Source organism: Panulirus ornatus, chromosome 34 (assembly GCF_036320965.1).
Source record: "Panulirus ornatus isolate Po-2019 chromosome 34, ASM3632096v1, whole genome shotgun sequence".
Lineage (NCBI taxonomy): Eukaryota > Metazoa > Arthropoda > Malacostraca > Decapoda > Palinuridae > Panulirus > Panulirus ornatus.
The window spans coordinates 13577349-13601294 of NC_092257.1; the positions used below are offsets into that span (position 1 = coordinate 13577349).

A 23946-nucleotide genomic window follows, 5' to 3' on the forward strand; every position below is an offset into this window, starting at 1 on the left:
TTATATTTCTGGTCCTTTTTTTTAAGCGAGCTACAGGTATGTCCCATCTTTAGAAAAAAATTAGTTTTTTAGTTTTTCTGAGCCTACATTTCTGTGTGTGTGTGTGTGTGTGTGTGTATGTGTGTGTGTGTGTGTGTGTGTGTGTGTGTTGATATCTACCTTCTTGCACAGTCTTGTATTACCAGATGGTAGACTGGAGACAGGAGCAGCTCCTTCTACACAGGAGAGTACTAGCGTTAACAGTGATGAAGTGAGTTCCATCACCATCCACCACCTGGACCCTTACCTCAATCTCTTTCTTTCTAATCTTTCAAATTAATGAGACTACTCTATTCTCCCTTTCTTCCTCTCCCTCCTCCTCTCGAAGTCCCTTTACCCATATCTACATCCCCCGGTAAGAAACATACCTTCGTAGAATACCTTTTACACTGTGACTCTGATCCCCACATCCAATTCCACCACTCACCACCACCAAGTGTGTCTCTCTCTCCCCCTAAACCATCCTCACCTAAACCATCTGCTGTACGTATGCAGGAGCGTGTGTATAATACAAGCCCCCACACCCGCTGACACACACTGCACCACAGTGGGCCACTTCGCAAGTTCCCTTGACTGTCTCTCCCTTCCTCCATGTACTGAAACACTGTTAACTCACAGCTCGTCCTGTTCACCCTCAGATTACCATTGCTAATATCAGTGGTCGGTGTGCCACCGTGTGTTTCATAATTGTCAAGTAAGTTTCTTTTTTCTTTTCTATTGCTAACTCTACATTTCCTCTATGCTTGGTTTTTTGGGTTAGATATATAGATGATATTTATGCTAAGGTCTCGTCTCATAGAGACTCACAACCATTGCGACTCACGCTAGGCAAATCCGCGACACCTATACTCACCCCTGACAGACCCACGACCCCTAGACTCACCCCTAACACACCCACGACCCCAAGACTCATCCCTGACAGACCCACGACCTCAACACTCACCTCTGACACACCCACGACCCCCAAGACCCACCCTTGACAAACCCACGACCCCCAGACTCACTCCAGACAAACCCACGACCCCAAGACTCACCCCTGACAGACCCACGACCCCAAGACTCACCCCTGACAGACCCACGACCCCAAGACTCACCCCTAACAGACCCACGACCTCAACACTCGCCTCTGACACACCCACGACCCCCAGACTCACCCTTGACAGACCCACGACGCTTGGAAACACATAAATCTCCCTGACGCTGGCATGAACGCCGCTTGCTCGATAGATTTGAATATTTCGCCGAAGAAAGGACTCTTCTCGTACACAGGGTTACGGGGCAGCTGCAAGCAGGTGACGAAAACTCCAGCACGTACGATCCTTTGCAAATATCCGGGCCATTTTGCACCTCGGGTCCAAGAAGGGAATGCACAAGAGGAGCGTCAAAGGACACCTTGTGGCCATCCCGCAGGAAGCGAGCTGCTTCCAGCTGCACAAACATAGAGAAATAGTGTCTGGAAAACTTGAGGACCAAATGGAAAACATTCCTCGCGTGTCTGGGGGGGGGGGGGGGGGATGGGGTGAGAAATTATGAGGAAGAGAAGCGCAAGAGAGGAAAAAAAAAAAAATGATGAAGAAATTTTGAGTTAAAGATGCCATCCCAGGACCTTCCGGCAATCACCAAGTCGTCAAATAGATATTAAGAATAATGAAGGAAATTGATTAAACTCTCACGCGTTAAAATTAGTTCCAGGGGCTGGCTGGCTGGCTGGCTGGCTGCCCGTTTTCTTTCGCTGGGGCAAAAAAAGGGATTATTAAATGATTTCAGATGACGAAAACGACGCTGTGGCATTCGTAATAGAGACTGGTGTGTGTGTGTGTGTGTGTGTGTATCACAACTTGTACTCAGTACCAGTGAACCAGTGGTCTGTGAGGGCTGTCGACTAGTAATCAGCATACTTGATGATGGTAATTAGCACAGAGCAAGATAATTACAGAAGGTTTATTAACACCTAGGTGTTTGGGATGTAATCAGGGAACACAAGTATTTAGGAAAGTTAATTACACTGGTCTGTGTGGGGGGGGAGGGGGAGAAGAAGAGTTTGCAAGTTAAATATGATTTCTAAATAGGCAATTATATAGTTGATATAAGTTGTAGGAAAGAAAGTTGTGTCATTGGATATTATGAGATAGAATGGAAATTGGGTATACAAAGGGTCGTATATACAGTGAGAGCATGTAGAGTCTTAAATCATACTCATAGCCTGACATTTAGGGCCTTAATGACCCTGGCAATCAATGGGTCTAAAGACCAAATAACCAACCATCTATTACGAATAGATAGTTGATATCTCACTAATAGACATATAGATCAAGATAGAAATATTGCTCGTAAAGTTATTCATATATTTTTTTTTTTCGAATTCCAAAAATTCGGGTTCAAAAATGTTCACATCTTGTTCGTGTCGTGTTCTAGACCAATGTGGCTCCCTGGAACCAGTTCTATGTGGCTAGTGCAGTTCCTACACTGCGCTCCATGCTGTTGCAGGGAAACGATGGACATCTTTTGCAATGACTAGTGGAGAATGATGATATCGTTGCATGATGTTAGAGACACCAGGAGCTTCATACATTACCAAGTGACTCAGTAAACATGCCTGACTCTTCTCTCTTCATCTACCTGTGTAGTCTGGTGCAGGCATCACGAATGTAGTCTGCATTGCCTTTTGACCAATACGTTGAAGGGTTATCCTTCTCTTGACCTCCCATCATCTGAAGGGCAATGCCCCAGTGGTATACTCCCATCCATCCTTCGGAGGAAGGGGGAGGGAGGAGGGATGGGAATGGCCTGTGGTGCCCATCCTTCCCTGGCGAAGTTACGAAAGAGGATTTAGGGATGAGTCACTCCTCCGCATCCTGCGTCCAGTGAGGGATGAGACAGGATGCTTTTAGGAGGAGACAGGATGTGACCCTTTATTCCTATCACCTCCCTTCAATCTCACTTGTTAAAGTAATGCCTATGCTGGTAGCCATCCTCCGTAGCGCATTATATCTATAGTTCTCTTTTCATAGTTACGATATGGTGAGGGGAAAAAGGCATGGCCATTTTTTAATGAAAGCGGCTGCAGCGAACGAGATTCAGAGGACGTGGGAGTAGCGACCCTAGTGGGTGCGCCAGTTGACTGGAAAGTAAGTCAAGGAGAGAGAGAGAGAGAGAGAGAGAGAGAGAGAGAGAGAGAGAGAGAGAGAGAGAGAGAGAGAGAGAGGGAGGGAGGGAGAAGAGAAGTTGTTGGAGAATCTCCGGACTATCTAATCGAATCCAATCCTCTGATTACTGGCGGTTTCTCGCTTGTTTTTGTTTCTGATCTCAAGAAGTCGTTGCTGAAATGGAGATTTCATGGCCGTTTCATCCAACAAACCGAATCTCTTTCAGTCGACTGCAAGTCCCGTCGGATCCCGTAGCATCTATTTTGAGCTTGAACGTACATACCTTTGATGTCATACCAGTGAGGCTGGGGTTGATAGCCTTAAGAAGCATCATCTATCCCTCTTCTTGACAGACAAAGTCGCAGGTGAGCCATGGAGCAGAATGGGTGCTGGTCATCACGATCCTATATAGTCACCACGAAACTGTGGTAGTCAACTGCAGAACTTGTTTTGTGGTTTGCGTAACGTTGGCACGACCAGACACGGTCCTCTGTTGCACCTGATGAGAAGAACCAGTCTCAGAATAGCGCCAGATCTGAGGCATCCGTGACGGTTATTATTCACGTAGGTGACGTCGAAGTGAATCTAACTGTTAATTAATGTAGTGGAAAATGCATTGTTAATTAGACCTTCCATCACCCAATGAATTTTGGAGTGTTAGACGTCCACCGAGCATGGACGGCCACTGTGTGACCAGCTGAGGAAGAGGAGGAGGAGGAGCAGGAGGAGGAGGAGGAGGAGCAGGAGGAGGAGCAGGAGGAGGAGCAGGAGGAGGAGGAGGAGGAGGAGGAAGAGGAACGACGCAGTGCTGGCTGGAGTCGTTCTGAAGGCCACTCGCTACCCACACAATGAAGGAAGGGACGACATGGAATTCTATCCTTTCTCAGAACTAATGCAGGGACGTGACCAGTGACGGAACGTTCTTGACATGTTGGGTTGTTATTGACCTTATGAACATCACATTTCTTTCACAACCTCTTTCAAAGTTGTAGACGTTATGGTCGAATGATTTCAGCACTTTGCCCATCAAATACCACGACCTACCCCCCTTAGTTCCCTCACTCACTCACCCTCGTCTGTTGTAGACACGACCTTCGTGTTTTCCTGTTCCGAAATGGAGCTTATGTAGCGAGATATACAAGAATCCCCTCTCAAAGTTACGAGAAAATGTCTCCACCTTCAATTCCCAGATTACTGTAGAAGGCATCTACACGACCCTTGGCCCTGGTAACTTATGGAGCGAATCAATACAGAATGAAAAGGTTCCTCGTACTTAATGACGTTGCTCGTCCTCGAGGCTACGTCGAGTGTCAGATCTCTCTGTTGACCTTGGGTAGATTTCTGGCTGAACTCCTGTGGATAATGACACCACAGATGTAGGATTCCCTAGGGTGGATATCTGGCTAGAAGGTCCAGACTTGACTCTAGAAAGTCAAACCTAAATAAAGAGGATCAAGCATAACTCTAGAAAATCAAACTTTTGTAAAGTCAAACTTAAGCTTATAAGGTCAAGCCTAACTCTAGAAGGTCAAGCCTAAATCTAGAAGGTCAAGCCTAACTCTAGAAGGTCAAGCCTAACTCTAGAAGGTCAAGCCTAACTCTAGAAGGTCAAGCCTAACTCTAGAAGGTCAAGCCTAACTCTACAAGGTCAAGCCTAACTCTAGAAGGTCAAGCCTAACTCTAGAAGGTCAAGCCTAACTCTAGAAGCTCAAGCCTAACTCTAGAAGGTCAAGCCTAACTCTAGAAGGTCAAGCCTAACTCTAGAAGCTCAAGCCTAACTCTAGAAGGTTAAGCCTAATTCTAGAAGGTCAAGCCTAACTCTAGAAGGTCAAGCCTAACTCTAGAAGGTCAAGCCTAACTCTAGAAGGTCAAGCCTAAATCTAGAAGGTCAAGCCTAAATCTAGAAGGTCAAGCCTAAATCTAGAAGGTCAAGCCTAACTCTAGAAGGTCAAGCCTAAATCTAGAAGGTCAAGCCTAAATCTAGAAGGTCAAGCCTAACTCTAGAAGGTCAAGCCTAACTCTAGAAGGTCAAGCCTAAATCTAGAAGGTCAAGCCTAACTCTAGAAGGTCAAGCCTAACTCTAGAAGGTCAAGCCTAAATCTAGAAGCTCAAGGCTAATTCTAGAAGGTCAAACCTAATTCTAGAAGCTCAAGCCTAATTCTAGAAGCTCAAGGCTAATTCTAGAAGGTCAAACCTTTACACTAGAAGGTAGAGCCTAGCTCTAGAGCCAAGGTCTATAAATGAGAAGCTTCCATGGAATTCATACCATAAATAGAACTGTGTGAAAGAACTGATGAAAAACGGGAATTAAGGAAAAGAATTTAAAAGGGTCTGAGAAGTAAAGGAAAAAAAAATTACCTTTTCTTTCAGAGAAAATGGGTTAGATTTTTATCCCCGTTATGAGATATATGAGAAGGTACAGAGCTTGAGAGGAGAGTAGTGTAAGGAAACAGACATCACAGCGTTCTCACTGGTGCTCTACCGTCAGCCACACAGTATAATCATGTGACGCCGTGTATATCTCGTCGATTATTCATTGGTCTTGCTATTGGCGGGGGACCACGAGCAGCCAGCTCTCAAAGGGGCCATATACACACACACACACAGTGAGAGCGTATGATGTCTGAGTATTATGTCCAGCACTTGTAGAAGGTGTTGAAGATTTGATTTCGATTGGTGGGTGGATACAGCTTCATGCTCACGTCCTTAATGGCCTTAATGAAGCCCAAACAACCAATTAACCAACTATCTAAGCTCGGGGGCAAAAGCCAAGATAATAATTAAAGACAGAAGGGAAGAAAACAAACATTGAAGTTCTGAGATCAGAGTGAGAATTGACAAGTCGTCCTTCCATAGACTCAATTTCTTCGAGTGAGAATTTTTGAGCTCGAGACGACGCAGATATGAGAGCGGCACTGTCTACGAGGCTGGATCAGTCGCTTACATATTCCAAGTAAGAGTTCAAAGGCGATGAAATCTTTAGCATCTGGAGTAGGTCTTATGGTTTCTCAAAAGGCAGACTTCACTACTCCTATACGTTGAGGGGGTTTCAAGATAAATTGGATGTTGAGGTGAGGCCAAACACATTCAAAGAGATAATTCTGAAGAGTTTCTGAAAGATAGATATGAGGAAAAAAAATAGTTTTGTTTTTGGGGGGTGCTTGATTAGGTTAGGTTCGAACACCCCTTTTTCCCCCCTCCCTACACACACACACACACACACACACACACACACACACACACACACACACACACACACACACTGGGATATCCTCCCTGAGTCTCAGTCTACAGATTCGGTTCTGAGGATACTGTAAGACGTCAGGATAGGACAAGATAAGGAGGAGCCGATGCGGAAGAAGCAGAAGGCTCTGCTGCTGAAGCGACAGCTCATGGTGGACGGGAACTTACACAATGGCGGATACGGACACACAATGATATGAAGGAAAAAATGAGAAGGAACGAGAGTGTACAGGGCAGTGAAAAAGGGGGTCACTGTTTAGCTTGGTAAGGGAGAAAGGTTGATCCATCACCAGTTACGGAGATGGAACGGATGGAATACGAGAGAGAGAGAGAGAGAGAGAGAGAGAGAGAGAGAGAGAGAGAGAGAGAGAGAGAGAGAGAGAGAGAGAGAGAGAGACCGGAGAGAACCTAACCTGTCAAAGAATTTCTAGGAATCGTGGAGAACAGAGTGGTGGAACTCTCTCTCTCTCTCTCTCTCTCTCTCTCTCTCTCTCTCTCTCTCTCTCTCTCTCTCTCTCTCTCTCTCTCTCTCTCTCTCTCTCCCAAAGGATAGCCACACATTAGCAGAATAGGATGCCAACACAGATGGATCTCGTCTCGTGAAAGAATCACTGGTGATCAAAGGATCGAGGAATATATAACCGTGATATTCAAGATTCGATTTCCCAAATGACGAATCCTTTCCCAGTTGGGATCGATCGGGGAACTTACGAACATAATATAGCCAGCTAGTCTGATCCGGATGAACATAGCTTTCGTGGGTGTGTTCTATACCACAACATAGCCACCACCTTCCAATATGGGGTCGTAATCTGATTAGTGAGTGTGATACATAATCGAGTATTGTCCTCGAGGACAGGTATGGGTTAGGAATCCCTATAAGAGAAAGGAATATAGACAACTGAGGATCGAAAGTGGAAGAGTAACTTTATTGAAAAATACACCGAATGACGCCAGGTTTACGAAACACAACGAAGATATAGCGAAGTGGGTGTCGACGAAGACGGATGGAGGAAACGCTGCCATAGAGGTTTGTGGAAAGAGACATGGCAGGGAAAAAGGAAAGTCGAAAAGGAGTTTTCTTTTGATTCAAGAAAAATTAGATAAGTCGAATCTGGAGACATATGGCGTATTTGACTGTGGTCAGATCCCATGATAACTCAGGAGTGCGATAAAGGGAAAGGTTCAGTGAAAGATTGATAAGCGATCCCAAAGGGAAAGAGAAAAAGAAATAGGCAAGAAATGAGATCTGTGTCGTAATTTAGGTTTGAATTGGACGGGAACTGCTGAATGCCGTTGAAGGAGAGGGGACGTTCGCGAACGACCAGGCAACTCAGTGACATATATGGTGGCTGTAGAGATGCCAGTATTGATCCAGTTGGAGAACAGTGAGGCTGGAGGAGTTGGGGACGCGTATGGAAGCGAAGATATGAGAAGAAAGGAAGATGCGAATGGCGTATCAAAGCTGCCAAGAGGGGGAAATAAAAGTAGTAAAAGAGTTGAGGAAAAGAGATGAGGAGAAGGAATGAATAAGACGATAGAGAAAGGAATATGGAAAATGTATATAAAAGAGCAATGAAGATAAGAGATCATATGGCAAACAGCTGAAGGAATGGAAGGATGCTTAAGCTACGCATAGGCAAAGCGCAGAATATATATAGCTACAAATACTAGAGATATCTTTTATGGCATAGTTAACATGATAGATGATAGATGTCTATACCTTATTGTGCAACTTAACTACTGAACGTTCATTAAGATAACGTTCGAATAGGAATGTGACGAGCAGATATTGATGGGCTGTATGGAAACATTTTGGTGTCTAAACGAAATAAAACAGACGTCAACTGATAGCTAAGATTAGGTGATAAAGAGGATCGCAAAAGACTTTAAACACTTTTGACTTATATTTTTCATTTACTGGGAGAAATGATGAAAGGTGTGTAGTTTTCTGTAATGAACGTAAGGGTTTATGAGAGAGAGAGAGAGAGAGAGAGAAGAGAGAGAGAGAGAGAGAGAGAGAGAGAGAGAGAGAGAGAGAGAGAGAGAGAGAGAGAGAGAGAGAGAGAGAGAGAGAGAGAGAGAGAGAGAGAGAGAGAGAGAGAGAGAGAGAGAGAGAGTAATGTGTGAGCAGATTAAGTGATGTGGGTTATGCTGTGTGTCATCTTTGATCACCACGGCCGTGAGTACACTAATCGATATATAGATAAGTCAATGTGCCATCCCTTATCACCATAGCTGTTCAGATGTTTGCGTAGCTCTATACAGACTTGATATTACGTTAGATAAGCGTAGGTCAGGGGTGACTGCTGAAGATAAGACACGGAATGACATACTTTAGGGTGTACAGTGAGAAGCAAAGCCACCTCAGTTAGGAATGGATCGGCTGGGCAATGTATACACAATTTGCCTTCGAGTCTGAAGTTGATGGATATTGGACAGCAGTCCCTGGGATGGTTTTCAACTTGAAGACGAGAAGAAAAAAATAATCAAGACGCGGAAGAGTGAAGTTTGGGTTTTGTAGGTGATGCAGCGCAGGGCAGACGAGAGAGCAATAGACAGATGGTCAAGGTGGAAGTTCAGCGAGGGAAAAGAGGAGCTGCAATGTTCTGAGAACTTTGACGAAGTTGGTAGAAGAAGTTGTCTCTGTCTTTCTCCTTTTGCATGCGCTGTCCTGGTCAACTCGACCAGAAATAGATAAAAAATACATGAATAGGTACGAGTCCTGGTCAACTTGACGAGAAATAAGAAAAAAAACCTTAATAGATGCGAGTATATGAAGGATAATGGTAGACATGAGTATATGAAAGATAATTATAGACATTTATGAGTGTATGAAAGATAATGGTATATATTTATGAGTGTACGAAAGATAACGGTGGACATTAATGAGTAGGAAAGGATACAATGTCATACATAAACCTTGGGTGTGGATTTTATAAGAGCTTCACAGAGATGAGAGGATAATGAGATTATATAGCCATATACAACAGACGAGAGAGGATCATATGATAACAAAAGGAAAGATTGAAGATAATACTTTCAAAGTTATGAGAGGGAGATGTTGGACGATAAATGGAAGGGTTCAATTGATGAATCACTGATCAGAGAAGGTGATATGCTGTGGAAAGCCTCTGCGCTGAACGTGGAAAGGTGAATGGAAGTACGAGCCACACAGGAGAAAGTCGACTCAGAATGCAGATTGGGTAAATTTGATGCATTCCTGACAACGAAGACAACTCTGCTTAATGAAGAGCTATGCAAATCACGTCCTAATGACTTTTAGATGTCGTTTTCTTAATGATTTGAGAATATATATATATATGTGTGTGTGTGTGTGTGTGTGTGTATCAATCATGATAGAAAAGACAGGATTTTTCTCATGGAGTCTTTAACTGCGTATCCTTCCTTAGAGACTCAATATATCTCATAAGAATATATAGATAGAGTGAAAAGACAAATCTACTAGAATGTTAGACTTAAAGATTTATAAATTATGTCAAACATCGAAACACCAGCGAGACTACGAGGTTACAGAGCCAGAGCCCGTAACAACAAACGCCAGTTCGCGAGAGTAAAGTTGAAATGTTATTGTTCCTCATTCACCAAGGTATATAAACACCAGCAGACGACTGTGTGGTCTAACATGCCATGTGGAATGGGTCAGTGGCCTGGAAGCTTCAAGCGTACAGTGGTGAGACGCCAGGAGGGAGGTGACCTGAGGCTGGAACAGGTCAGTTAATTGGAAGTCCTCCAGCAGGAGACGCCAGGAAGGTTGTGAGCTGAGTGAGGGAGGAACAGGTCAGGTCACTGAAGTTCCTCATTATATGCCATAGATGTGGAGGAGGTGAGGCGCTTGACATGGCCCAGGATATGGACAGACGAACAATAAAAGCATCAAACCTTGATTAAGGGGAGAAGAGGAGAAAGGAGATAAGAAAAAATATTCTCCAGAGGGAAAGACGAAAAAAAAAATTCATATAGTTCACGTCCATATTCTCTCGAGATGTCGACAACAACGAAGTAGCAAATAAGAAAAGGAAAAAATTTGCGAGATCGATAACGAGCGAGGGTCACCTCACGAACACCTTATGTTTCGAAGATCCACGGAGACTGCCACCCAGCCAGCGAACACTCTTGCCCAAACCTGCAAAGACATAAGGCCACAATTTGTTCTCCGTCTGGTGTGTGGTGTGTGTGTGTGTGTGTGTGTGTGTGTGTGAAGCTCCTCTCATAGACGTGAGTGCTTATGAAGGCCAGAATTTGTACGAAACTTGAAGAAAGACAGACAGTAATGCTCTCTACAGCCCACATCCTCTTATTGTAAGTTCCCTTATAAGAGAGAGATGACGCTTGAGTGAATATGTTAAGTGTGGATGACAAAACCCCTCACACGTCAGAGGTCTAGTGTTCAAAACTGACGCAAATTTGACCTTAGCCATAAAAAAAACTTGTCGTGATTTGTGCTAAATCATTGTAACTGAAGGAAAAACGTCTAGAGGGGTACAAAATACGAATCATACTTTATTTCACTACCGTTTCTTCATAAATGCCAGGGTGTTTCTCTTTTTTAAAGATATTTTGTCAACCTAAACTCGAGCTGTAAGGAAGAAATGTTACCACATCAACCCCACAAAAGAAAAAAATTCCTCTTTTCCAAGTGGCATAGAGACAGTCTTTAAGCTGTAGTTACCCGTGATATAATTGGAAGATTATATACGTATCGCTTGAGGGGGGGGGGTAAAGGGCCCTTCTCCTGGCCACACTGTTGGCCTCCTTGTTACACCCAGTCTGTTGAAATGTGATAGTCGAGTGGGCAAATAACAGACTCATTGGACGAGTCATTTTCTTCCTTTTCTACCGTTTCTTTTTCCTGTTTTTTCCCCCTTTTTCCAATCTTTAGTAAAAAGCAATTCGTTCGTAATCACTTTAGAAAGGAAATCTAGTTTAAGATTAAGGTATGAACACAGATTCATCCAGTTTCCTAAGGGAACGAAATTGAGTTTCCCGCTCCCACACCAAATGTTTTCGCAGCTATGAATAAATACAGGAGGTAAAATACATTGGATCAGATAAGAATTCTCCCGCTTTTTGAACTTCAGCCAAACTGTAAACATACAGCACCTGGAACCCCAAGGAAGGGGCGATGAAGTCGATTCTCTCTCTCTCTCTCTCTCTCTCTCTCTCTCTCTCTCTCTCTCTCTCTCTCTCTCTCTCTCTCTCTCTCTCTCACACACACTTCCAGTAATATCACTTCTGTTGTGTAACGGATTCATTTTCCAGCTTCCTGGTTTCCAGTCTGACATCTACTCTCGTCCTTGTCCATGACTGTATAAAAATGCGCTTTACTCATACGACCAAAGACAATGAAAGCTGACAGTTTATGAACCTTGTCTTAAAATGTTTATCTTTCTTTGCTCCCTTCACACAAAGCAAACCCTTAGATCTATGCTGTAATCAAGTTTCCTCAGGTGAATTATTTGACAAAGTTGATTATAAAACAAGTGTTACATAGATAAGAAAGAATTCCTGGAACTTACAAACAAGTGTTGACCCTACAGAGGGGAAGAAAAAACAGCGCTTGAAGTGTGAGGTTCGACCTCACAAACACCTGAACCTATCACTGGAGTTGGAGTGTAACCTCACATACACTTGGGGCTACCACTAGAGTTGGAGTGTAACCTCACAAACACTTGGGGCTACCACTAGAGTTGGAGTGTAACATCACAAACACTTGAATCTTTCACTGGAGTTGGAGTGTAACCTCACAAATACTTGGGCCCAGCACTGGAGTTGGAGTAAAAGTGGAGTTAGCCACTGATATATTTACCATACGATATACACACACCTTTTTTTTTCTACACAGTAACCAACCTCTTGTCACACTGGCTACTTAATACTTATGGTTACTACGGAAGGAACAGCACTTGGGCAATCCTACTTGACGCAATGATTCACACTTCGTTGTTAAGTTTCATATCATTGAATCCAGTTAATCAGTCAACTGACACTTTACATATCTGCGTTGAATGATGATCTGTCCAGGTTTAATTATACACAATTATTCACTTTTCTTTTCGTTGGTCACTTTTTTCTATAAGTATAATAACTTAGGAGAACACTTAGTGTTCTGTCCTTATAGTGCAGAACATTCAGAGACGAACAGACGCAAGATATAACAAATATCACGACAGTTGTTATTCAACGAGTCTCTACAAGCTTCGGGTCCTCACTCACATCAGTTTCGAGTCCTAACTCACATCAGCTTCGGGTCCTCACTCACATCAGTTTCGAGTCCTCACTCACATCAGTTCCGAGTCCTAACTCACGTCAGTTTCGAGTCCTAACTCACATCAGTTTCTGGTCCTCACTCACATCAGTTTCGAGTCCTAACTCACATCAGTTTCGAGTCTTAACTCACATCAGTTTCGAGTCTTCACTCACATCAGTTTTGAGTCTTAACTCATATCAGTTTTGAGTCCAAACTCACATCAGTTTCTGGTCCTCACTCACATCAGTTTCGAGTCCTAACTCACATCAGTTTCGAGTCTTAACTCACATCAGTTTCGAGTCCTAACTCACATCAGTTTCGAGTCCTAACTCACATCAGTTTCGAGTCCTAACTCACGTCAGTTTCGAGTCCTAACTCACATCAGTTTCGAGTCCTAACTCACGTCAGTTTCGAGTCCTAACTCACATCAGTTTCGAGTCCTAACTCACATCAGTTTCGAGTCCAAACTCACATCAGTTTCGAGTCCAAACTCACATCAGTTTCGAGTCCTCACTCACATCAGTTTCGAGTCTCCACTCACATCAGTTTCGAGTCCTCACTCACATCCGTTTCGAGTCTTAACACACACACACACACACACACACACAGTTCATAAACACGAGTTTTTCCCTCGCTCGGTGGAAAGTTGACTTTAGCACGCATTATATCACTGTCCTTAACGCTTTCTGGGCGGGGAGAAGTGTCCACGTCGCGAAGTCGTCTTCCTCCACTCGAAAATGATTGTCGAAAAATAAAAGAAAAGGTTCGGATCATTGAGGAAGACCAGAGAGAGAGAGAGAGACGCTTGTGGTGTGGTGTGTGGGGGAGAGAGAAAGCGCGCGCGCGCAGTACGGTACACCAGGCGGGGGATGGAGGCCAGCCAGCCCTTCCTTGTTAGCGAGACCGATGCTCACCTCCGACTGAGGAGTGCCACGCCGCCCGCGCCATCCCACACCCGCCCGGCCATGCCGCCCGCCCGCCCGCCCGCCACTCATGGGCAATGCCTGCTCTGCCACCCACCCTCGCCGCCCACCACCGCCCACCCCTATCACAGTGTGTGTGTGTGTGTGTTCATATATATATCCTCTCATGGCGTGTGTATTACGGGTTACCATAGAGAAGTTGCGACAGAAAATGGCAAAGGGTGAGGTAACAGAAGATGGGGGATGACGCTTGTTTACCTCGGCGGAAACGATCGTCAGCTGATCACACCTGTCTGACATGACGTCAAGGTTTATGTGTAGGGACACCACGCTGCTCTGGGATTGGTCAGTCATAAAGTGATGTCACAAGGCACGGGTGACGTCACTTGCTGCCGTGAGGTACTTGACTCTGACGTCATAAAGAGGTATGACGTAATGGAAATATATTTATATATATATATCATACGACATATTGAGATGGTTGTGAAATTCATATCATAAGTGAACATAGCTTAATGAAAACACATTATGTATCTGACTATTTCATATATTTTCATCAAAGTCTAATCAAATCAAGTGGTAACACGACTCGAAGTTGGAGAAAGAAGTGAAGTACATTTCTTTATTTTCTGTACTCTTCATTTTCTTTATTTCTTTCTTATTTTTTTCTCCGAGGGAAGTGGGGCTGCTGCGATGGATGGCTGTGATATGAGAGAGAGAGAGAGAGAGAGAGAGAGAGAGAGAGAGAGAGAGAGAGAGAGAGAGAGAGAGAGAGTAGCTTAACAAGGGCTTTGGAACTTCTCTCATTAATCATGTCGTATAACATATATATATATATATATATATATATATATATATATATATATATATATATATATATATATATATATATATATATATATATATGTATATATATATATATATATATATATATATATATATATATATATATATATATATATATATATATATATATATATATATATATATATACATTTAGATTTCACTGGGGAAACAGAGAGGGATCGGCTAGTTGACGTGTGCAACATTGCTCTGCTCTATTTTTGCAACGAAGAGATTGTGGCAACGATGCAGAAACCAAGCCATTTATACACCCATGATAGACACGGGGTCATACAGGCAGTGAGAACGTACGTGGAGACACGAGGTCATACAGCCAGTGAAAACGTACGTGGAGACACGGGGTCATACAGCCAGTGAAAACGTACGTGGAGACACGGGGTCATACAGCCAGTGAAAACGTACGTGGAGACACGGGGTCATACAGCCAGTGAGTATGTACGTGGAGACACGGGGTCATACAGCCAGTGAGTATGTACGTGGCTTTAGCACCATCCTGAACACCTGCAGAAGGATGGTGGTCATGCATGACCTGATGATGACCTTATTGACCTCGGCCAAGTGGGAACTCTCAAGCCCAAACAACCAAACAACCACACACCAAACAACCACACACCAAACAACCACACACCAAACAACCATATGACAAGAGGACAGGAGAAATATGTTCCTCTCGCCTCTGTGTGTGTGTGTGTGTGTGTGTGTGTGTGTGTGTGTGTGTGAATTACAATAGCAGTTTATGAGATAATCACATTCGAATAAATCAGTACACCAAGCTTGTCAATGAACTAATATCCTTGTTCCCTGTCGAATATGATACAAAATCAAGATATAAATCTTGTATATCAGTAAATGACAAGTGTAGCATTAAAGAAATTATTTACATGTTCTCACTCATATATCATTCTGAAAACGAATTAATAAACGAAAGATAACCCGACCAGAAAGGTAATTTGATTTGATAAAGTTCCATTGAGAAAAATGCCTTTTTTTCCCCCCCTTGCTGAGTATAAATGGCCTTTGTGTCTTATAATCATGATTCTCTTTTGTGAGGAAGTAATATAGTGACATGAAAGAAATCATATTGAAGTTCCAAGAAGGAGACGTCATATAGCTTTGCTGTCCCTCTGTTGCGGTGAGGGAAAAAAGATATATTAATCAAAATAAGCCACATGGGAGTAATTGCGACCCACGCCATTATGGTCTGTTCAACAAGGGAAAAAAAAATTATGGATACGTCTTTGTCTCCATCTTTATTTCCCTCGATGATGATCACATGTTCTAGATTCCTTCCCCTACCCTTTTTTCCCTAAGTGTCTGCCTTATTTTCCTGATACTATCACCCCTATTCCCCATTCCCCATTCCCCATCCATCCTCCTCTCCCATCACTTCTTCGCGTGTCTTATATTTCCCCAGAGACGGCTTCCCGTCCGCTTTATTTCCCTGAAGTGTGGTGTCAGTCCGGGATCTTTTTTCCCTCCCCTGAGGGTGCTACTTACATTCTTTATTTCCTCGACGGCGCCACCAAACTCTCGGATTTCTTGTACACGCCTGCCGGTCGCCTGACAAGCCACTCTTTAAGGTCCCCCTCCATGTCTCGTCCATCCTCCACTGGTTGTCGAAGTTCTTGATTCCCCACAGACTTCGTCTTGTGTCCACAACTCCCTACAGACTTCGTCTTGTGTCCACAACTCCCCTACAGACTTCGTCTTGTGTCCACAACTCCCTACAGACTTCGTCTTGTGTCCACAACTCCCCACAGACTTCGTCTTGGGTCCACAACTCCCCACAGACTTCGTCTTGTGTCCACAACTCCCCACAGACTTCGTCTTGTGTCCACAACTCGAAAAGTCTTGATCCCACACATCATGAGACCATCGCAATGTTGTTTCCTAGACTTGAATGAGCATAAGACCCACCATTCTCGTTTGGACTTTGCCCCGAAGTATGTGACCCTCTCAGCGCCACAACAGTCCACCCTTCTCAACGCCGCCAATTATTTCAACGCTCACACAAACCCTTCTCAGCTCCACCAATCATCTCAATGCTCACACAAACCCTTCTCAGCTCCACCAATCCTCTCAATGCTCACACAAACCCTTCTCAGCTCCACCAAACCTTATTCAATGCCACTGGTAACCTTCTCAGCGCCTCACGGACCCGGTTCCCACTGAAATGTATATTTTCTCTGACCTCCAGCAGACATCCAGTTCATCTCAAAATTCTGTGAGGTTTGTGAGCTATACACACACAGTAATGTGAAATGTCACGGTGAAAAGCGAACTGAATACCTTGTGCCATATTTAGATATAAGAAACGTAATCCTACCTTAAAAATTACTTGTAAAATAATACTATAAATGGTAATTTTTTTTCTCTCGCGTATTTAAAGAATGGTCTTCGAAATCACTTAAAATTCTCGGTATTAGGTTAAAATTCTGCAGTTTTTTGATAAAGGAATTTACCACTTATTATTTTGAATGACAATCTGAGTCTTTGATGATGTAAGTTTACAAACGTCGAAGATAAGGAAAGATGTGATAAAGATAACAAAATTGATAATCATAATCGTTGCAATAATGATAATGATAACAATAGTAATAATAATGATAATGATAATAATAATAATAATAATGATAATGATAATAATGATAATAATGATAATATGATAATTATAACAATAATGATAATGATTATAAAAACAATGACCGTGGTAATGATTATAAAACTTATGATAATGGTCATGATAATGATAATGATAGTAATAACTGGTTGATCAATTCCCTAACTGGGTGACTATAGTCGTAACGAGCCAACTAATATATATATGTGTGTGTGTGTACGCGCGTTCGCACGCCTGACGTATACACACCTGCTAACGAACCGCCTCTTGTTAGATAGTTCATCTTCACTCCCTATCTTCAGGAACTTCCCTTCGTGGCGCCCTTACCTTCCTGAAGGAGGTTTAACGCCCCCTCTTCCCCTCCTGGGTCTCCTCGACGCGTGTGTTTTCACTGCTGACGAAGGTAACGGCGAAACATGGAACCTTACCTTTAACTAGGAGCGAACGAAAGGCTTCCCCCATCAGGAGAAAGTGGGGAACTTACCTGTGGAAATAGAAGGTAAATGTTACTGTGTATATGTATAGGATGAACTATCTCTCTCTCTCTCTCTCTCTCTCTCTCTCTCTCTCTCTCTCTCTCTCTCTCTCTCTCTCTCTCTCTCTCTCTCTCTCTCTCTGCGACACAACATGCGAAGGAGATATTAAATTTGACACCATCAATCCAAATGTTTCGCTCGGGAATGTTCCAGTGTTCCTCTGTACAGGTCGGCAACAAGTGGGAGAATCACTGGGCAAAACATAGACGTCGAAAACATACAAAGAAAAATAAAGAATAGAACGAGAAATATGTGTAAACATTTGGAGCCAGATCTATTCCCTCTGGTCTGCTGGGGTGACAGTGTTTCTACACACTTGTGCCAAGAATTCGAAGCAGGAAGTTTGCTCGCCCCTTTGTGATGTCACGGGGACATGCCTAGATCAAGCTTGCGTTTAAAAGGGAAGAGAATCATGAAGTATTTTTATCCCCCACAAGCATCATGGAGGTCAAAGATACCCTCTCATGAAACGATTCCTCGAAAGAAGTCCTCGTTTAAAACGGCTCCGAATCTCCTTCATGGACCAACTCTTACAGTCTCTTGTTTTGCCTCTGGTGAAGGTTATCAGTACAGGAACTGGTGTTGCAGCATCTATCTGTCTATACCTAAGGAAGTCTTGACACTGGTGTGATAAGAAACTACTGTAGATAAGGATGCCATCCCGTTATTACACTCGTTTTCTTTCTTATCTCAAAAAAAAATTATTTTTCAATCCACTCGGCTGAGATTTCTGCCCCACTTGATTTCCATGCTTAACACTTGCCACACGTGTATTTCCTGAAGCTCCACGTGAGCGGTGTATAAAAACGACCATATACGTTGCGTCAGTGGGCTTCGTAGGAGGATAGATCTATATATATATACGGCAGAAGAAGTTAGGGCAAGAGCAGAGGTAACAACGCCTCCTTTATCTTTGCCGGCCGATAAATGGAGGAGTATTTCTCCCTCCCACTTTCCCGAGCAAGATAGATGTTGTTTCGGTGAGGAATACTGACTTCGAGACGACATTCGAAGAGATGTGTTGTGTGTATGATCTATCTCGTACAGATGGTAAAGATTCGCCATGATATTTCACGAAAGCGTTTCTCCTCCTTCGTCCTCCTCCATGATAGATTTCTCGTTCCGTTTCGATACTCCGTTTCATTCATTCGTTTCGTACCACGAAAATGACTCAAGTTTCATTCACACTGCGTATATCACACCATCATGAGTTTCCTTATCGTTCGTATCACATAGCCTTTTCTACCATGAATAGATTGCTTCATTAATGAGAGAATTTCCTTTCCACTCACGTCATGCAGTTAATACCACCATCAACACTCTGCCTCATTCACAATTTGCATTTCACACCATTCAATGGTCCTCTGCGCCTCCCACATCCACGAAGCTTCACTAGTACCCCAAAGACTAACTCAAGGTGTCATTAAAAGACCTCCATCGTATGGGAGTTATGGAGACCCTAATGCCTTAGAACTGAAGTCAATTTCCAATTACCCTCTGTGAAGAACACGTTGCATTACATAGGCCGTACACTGACGAAAGTAGAATTTGAGGAAGACTTAGACGAAATAGAGGCATTAATTCAATCATTTATTTGGAGAAAGATTTGCTAATCCATCTATCTGGCCTTGGGGATGACATTCGATTGAACTGATCAATCGCTGTTGTGATAATCTTTTCCAATCACACAAAAGTCGGTTATTAATGTGCGGAGGTTAACATGTGTCATCCCGGAGGTATTGGCTATCTGAGGTCAGAGTGAGAAAGGTCATGTAAAGTCACACAAGCTTCTGCCGAGGTCACCGAAACAGTTTTAACGGAATATTATCTTTAGCTCACCACATTCTAGATTGCCCCCCCAGGCTGTAGGAGCTGGGGGGCGGCCTGGCACAAGAACATGGACCTATGCATGAACGTGTGCATGAACCAACCCCCAGAATTTTAACCTTGGCTGAGTGACGTGCATGACAACTGTCGCCGCGTGAAGTTATCGGCATAACACAGTTCGACACCGAGTATCGAACCCGTGTCTCTATTTCGAGAGTATAATAATCAAGCCATCAGTTCAACATAATGTGGCCACCAGACTCGCTGGATATTTCTAGTTTCTTGCGTGTTTTCCATTCTTCCTTCACGTTCCAACGTGAGAATATAACGAAAAAGAACGATAACAGAAGAAATTACCCGTGAAAATATTTCTTTTTTTTTTATCTTTTAGCCTAGAAAAGATAGACTGATATCTTAGATAAGGTTCCCAACTCATATCATCCAATAGGTTTATGTATACAATGAACGAAGACGTGATTGTCTTTTTTAATAATGAAAGACAACAGAGAGTTCCTTATTAAGCCAGATATCTGGCATTCAAGAGTATAATTACTTTTTACACCAAAGATTCGATTACCTTCTTATTAAGGGGGAAGAGAGGGGAGGGGGAGAGGAAGAGGGACAGGGAGGTGAGATTTTGTGTGTGTGTGTGTGTGTGTGTGTGTGTGTGTGTGTGTGTGTGTGTGTGTGTGTGTGTGTGTGTGTGTCCAAGATAATATTGACTTGGCTCTTGGGAAAGTCATGATTACAGGATACAGTAACGATTCTCAATAGTGTGGTGGTGAGGAATGATTATGTTGTCATGCAAGAGAAGGGATGACTGTGCCAAGGTTTTCCGATAACGCTATGATGAACTTGGCAAGAAAAACACACACTCTCTCTCTCTCTCTCTCTCTCTCTCTCTCTCTCTCTCTCTCTCTCTCTCTCTCTCTCTCGGGACACTATGCGTGTGAGTAGGAGGAGAATGCGAGATAATACGTATTCATACATATTTGTCGTACATCTACATCAAGAATGGTTTCCCTCGTGTATTTACTTGGAGAATGATATGTACTTTATACTTAAAACTTGAAGGTTTGGCATTTACTAAGACATTAACTTACCACTTGGCTACGCGATCCCATACCCATATATATATAGACTTTTCTCTTTCACGCTGAATATATGCACTTGATGTTCTACTGACCCAGTATGTAAATGAAGGTACAATCTGTCTGTCAACAGCTGGTGATGGGAGCACAAGGGAACGACGTAACAGAAAATGTAATGGTCAATGATGAGGTTACCTGCTTGGAGGACAGTGATTGTAAGATAACCTCCCAGTCTATGTAGATGAAGAACAGGACAGTCATAGAATGAAGGCAGGATAGGAAAGGAATAGGATCTTTCCCACCAACGACCACATATAGAGACAGGACAGTAAAGCAGAAGGCTTCTCCCCACTCACCACTAAATATAGAAACATGATATAGTAAAGCAGAAGGTTTCCTCACCCATCTACTCCCTCCCCAACCCTCTCCCAACACTCCCACCAGGGCATGTCAACCAGCTAAGAAATACAAGTCAAAACAACATCATGCAATGTGTTGATGATACACGATCATGGAGACTTTACAGAGAAGGATGAAGCGATTGCTCCCTGATAGGATAAAACCCTTCCCAAGTGACAGCAGAAGTGTAAACACTGCTGAGTTTGAAAGACACATGTAGATTACATTTTCAGGGAACTGTCATTCTTTTTTGCAAAATTCGGTGATGATTAGTATAATCAGATTCATCTCTCTAGCCATGATTTAAATGCATCAGGAGTTTTGGCGTTTACATTAAACGATGATTACTCCATCGGTCTGTATTTCAATTATTAATGGAACATCATCTCGCATTTATATTACGTCTTTTTCACTTCAACTTCCTCTCAGTATTTCACATAAATGTATATCTTTGCTGCCATCATGGAGAATATATATATATATATATATATATATATATATATATATATATATATATATATATATATATATATATATATATATATATATATATCACCCAAACTGTCTAGCGCTTTTAAAACCATTAGATCTCCCGGGAGTGGGCGTTTTTTTAAGGGCATTCAGATCGCCGAGTCTTTTATCAAAGCGGATTCTTTCTGAGTGACGGAATTAGGTTTGCCGTTTTCTTTTGACTTGTCCTAGTTTTTCTTAATACACACACACACACACACACACACACATGCTCAAATTCCACAAAGCCACCAACGTCCATGCCTCCTCACAGGCGAGAACCTCTCCACATCAATTAAGCTGCACTGGATGGTAAGGGATTCTCTGATTGGCTAACGATCGCCCGTGGAATGTCAGACGTTTCAATTAGAGAGGAATCAATCCACATCTGGGGCTCAATAACACTTGATATTCAACACTAATGATATCAAACCAGACCAATTAAAGTCCCTGGAATACTTTGCTTAAAACGAAAATTGAGTTATGAGAGGAAACAACAATGATTGTCTATAATTCTTGGTCACCTTTGATGTCGGCCATGCCTGCAGAACGCCAGTGACGTCACACTGTGACGTCACACACGTACACAAAGAAGGGTTGCCAGTGAGTGTATTTCATTCCTAGGGCCAAAGACGTCTCTACTCTTTGTTATAGCATCCATCTCATATCCGCTGTTTATCTGCGTCTCTCATCCTTCCTTTAAACAAGATATTGTCACTGACGTTGTTATTCTAGTCAGTAAACTATTTTCGTACATAAAAAGTTTACTCTTTGATCCTGTAAACTGCCGCTGTTTTTTTCTTCCAAGGTCACAAGTAAACGTCTTCAGAGGCACGAAGCTTGCTCCACGGACGCCTCCATTTCACGACGACACATCCAGCGGTTGGATTAGACACCCCCCCTCCCCTTCCCCAGGGGCAAGGGAAGGGAATGGGGGGGGGGGGGGGAAATGTAGGTGCTCATAGACCATCGGTTGGTCCGAGATGGAAAACCTTGGTCTCACCTGATGGTCCATTAGTAGCGGACCTGCCTACCACGGGTTCACATCCCAATCGCCCACCGGTATATATATACTTCGTCAAGTAATAATATCAACTTTCCAAAACTCATAACCACACCAGAAGCCTCTCTCATCGACCACTCAAGCTGAATATATGAGCACCAGAGAACGCCAGCATATGAATGCATCTCTCCACGATCCCATTGTACACACGTTCATAGTAACCATATAGAACTCTACTGCTCGTTACCATGCAGAAGAACAAGTCGAACGTAAGTTTGAAATGTGAAAATTCTTTATCTTGTATAACCTCTCACTCTCCGTATCTTTTAATTAATCGGAGATTTAATTAATCGGAGATCAGAACCACAATATTACTCCTGCAGGAGAACCTTGCCTTCCTGTTTTTGCTTGCCTGCCTGCTTGCCTGCCTGCTTGCTTGCCTGCCTGCTTGCCTGCCTGCTTGCCTGCCTGCTTGCCTGCTTGCTTGCCTGCCTGCTTGCCTGCTTGCTTGCCTGCCTGCTTGCCTGCTTGCTTGCCTGCCTGCTTGCCTGCTTGCTTGCCTGCCTGCTTGCCTGCCTGCCTGCTTGCTGTCGCGTCAGAGACTTTCACCCGGATGATACAAACCCCTTATCACTCAGGAGTAAAAGAAGAATACAAAAATAAAGAAATGTAATCTCAACAGATTACGAAAGGGTTCTATTTCATGGGGGGAAAGGGGGAGGAGGTCTCTTGTCAGAGAGAGAGAGAGAGAGAGAGAGAGAGAGAGAGAGAGAGAGAGAGAGAGAGAGAGAGAGCGTGGCTTGTATGGCCTGGTTAGTGGCTATATGTATATGTAGGCCAGCGAAGATATTTCTTGCTGGGTTCTGAGAACAGACAATCTTTTTCTTAATGTTGAACACAATTGGATGCCTGGTCGACGCTGCAGGCGACCAGCTGCGAAGGTCTCCTCGTCCAGTCTTCCTACTGGATAATGACCTCAATGCTTGCTAAATGCAAGCTCAGAGGTGGCGTTCAGAAAGTGGTGTGATGTTGAGGCATCTCCAGGTATATAACTACCTGCTCGAGGGCAGAGCTGTGTTCCTACATTATCTGATCTCGAGAGAGAGAAACATTTGACCTCATTTATTTCGAAGAAGAGATCCCAGAGTTACGTCAGTTTTTACAGCAAAAACAGATTTTCAACTCGATAGCCGAAAATTATGGTACTAACAAGTCTGTCTAGCAATTATAAAAACATATAATATAACCATAATCGTATATAGAGTAGAAAATAATATATACATATGAGATATAACGAACGAGAGTCGATTCACATACGATACAAATCCAAGGACGTGTTTTGTACGCTGAGGTCGGGGCCAATGGCATACGGACAGGTTCATAATGTTTCTTATTCGTATCCACCGTAGGTCTGGTGGCCTGCTGACCCCTCCCTCCATCCTGGGGTTATCAACGGCGATTTAGTCACCTCTGA

General features: G+C 43.2%; 1 protein-coding gene across 5 annotated transcripts in view; it reads right to left on the reverse strand.

Moving 5' to 3' along the window:
- Window positions 1-23946, reverse strand: part of LOC139759876 (uncharacterized) — a 406891-nt gene that overhangs the window by 321399 nt on the left and 61546 nt on the right. Inside the window, exons 1-2 of one of the 5 annotated variants that reach the window (XM_071682399.1) lie at window positions 13557-13618; window positions 11969-12465 (exon numbers count right to left, since the gene is read on the reverse strand). The exons of 3 other annotated variants lie outside the window; for them this stretch is intronic. The gene's annotated coding sequence lies outside the window, so the exon portion shown is untranslated. Of the gene's footprint in view, window positions 1-11968; window positions 12466-13556; window positions 13619-23946 lie in introns of those variants that run through there. One more of the 5 variants, XM_071682400.1, reaches the window with a different exon arrangement.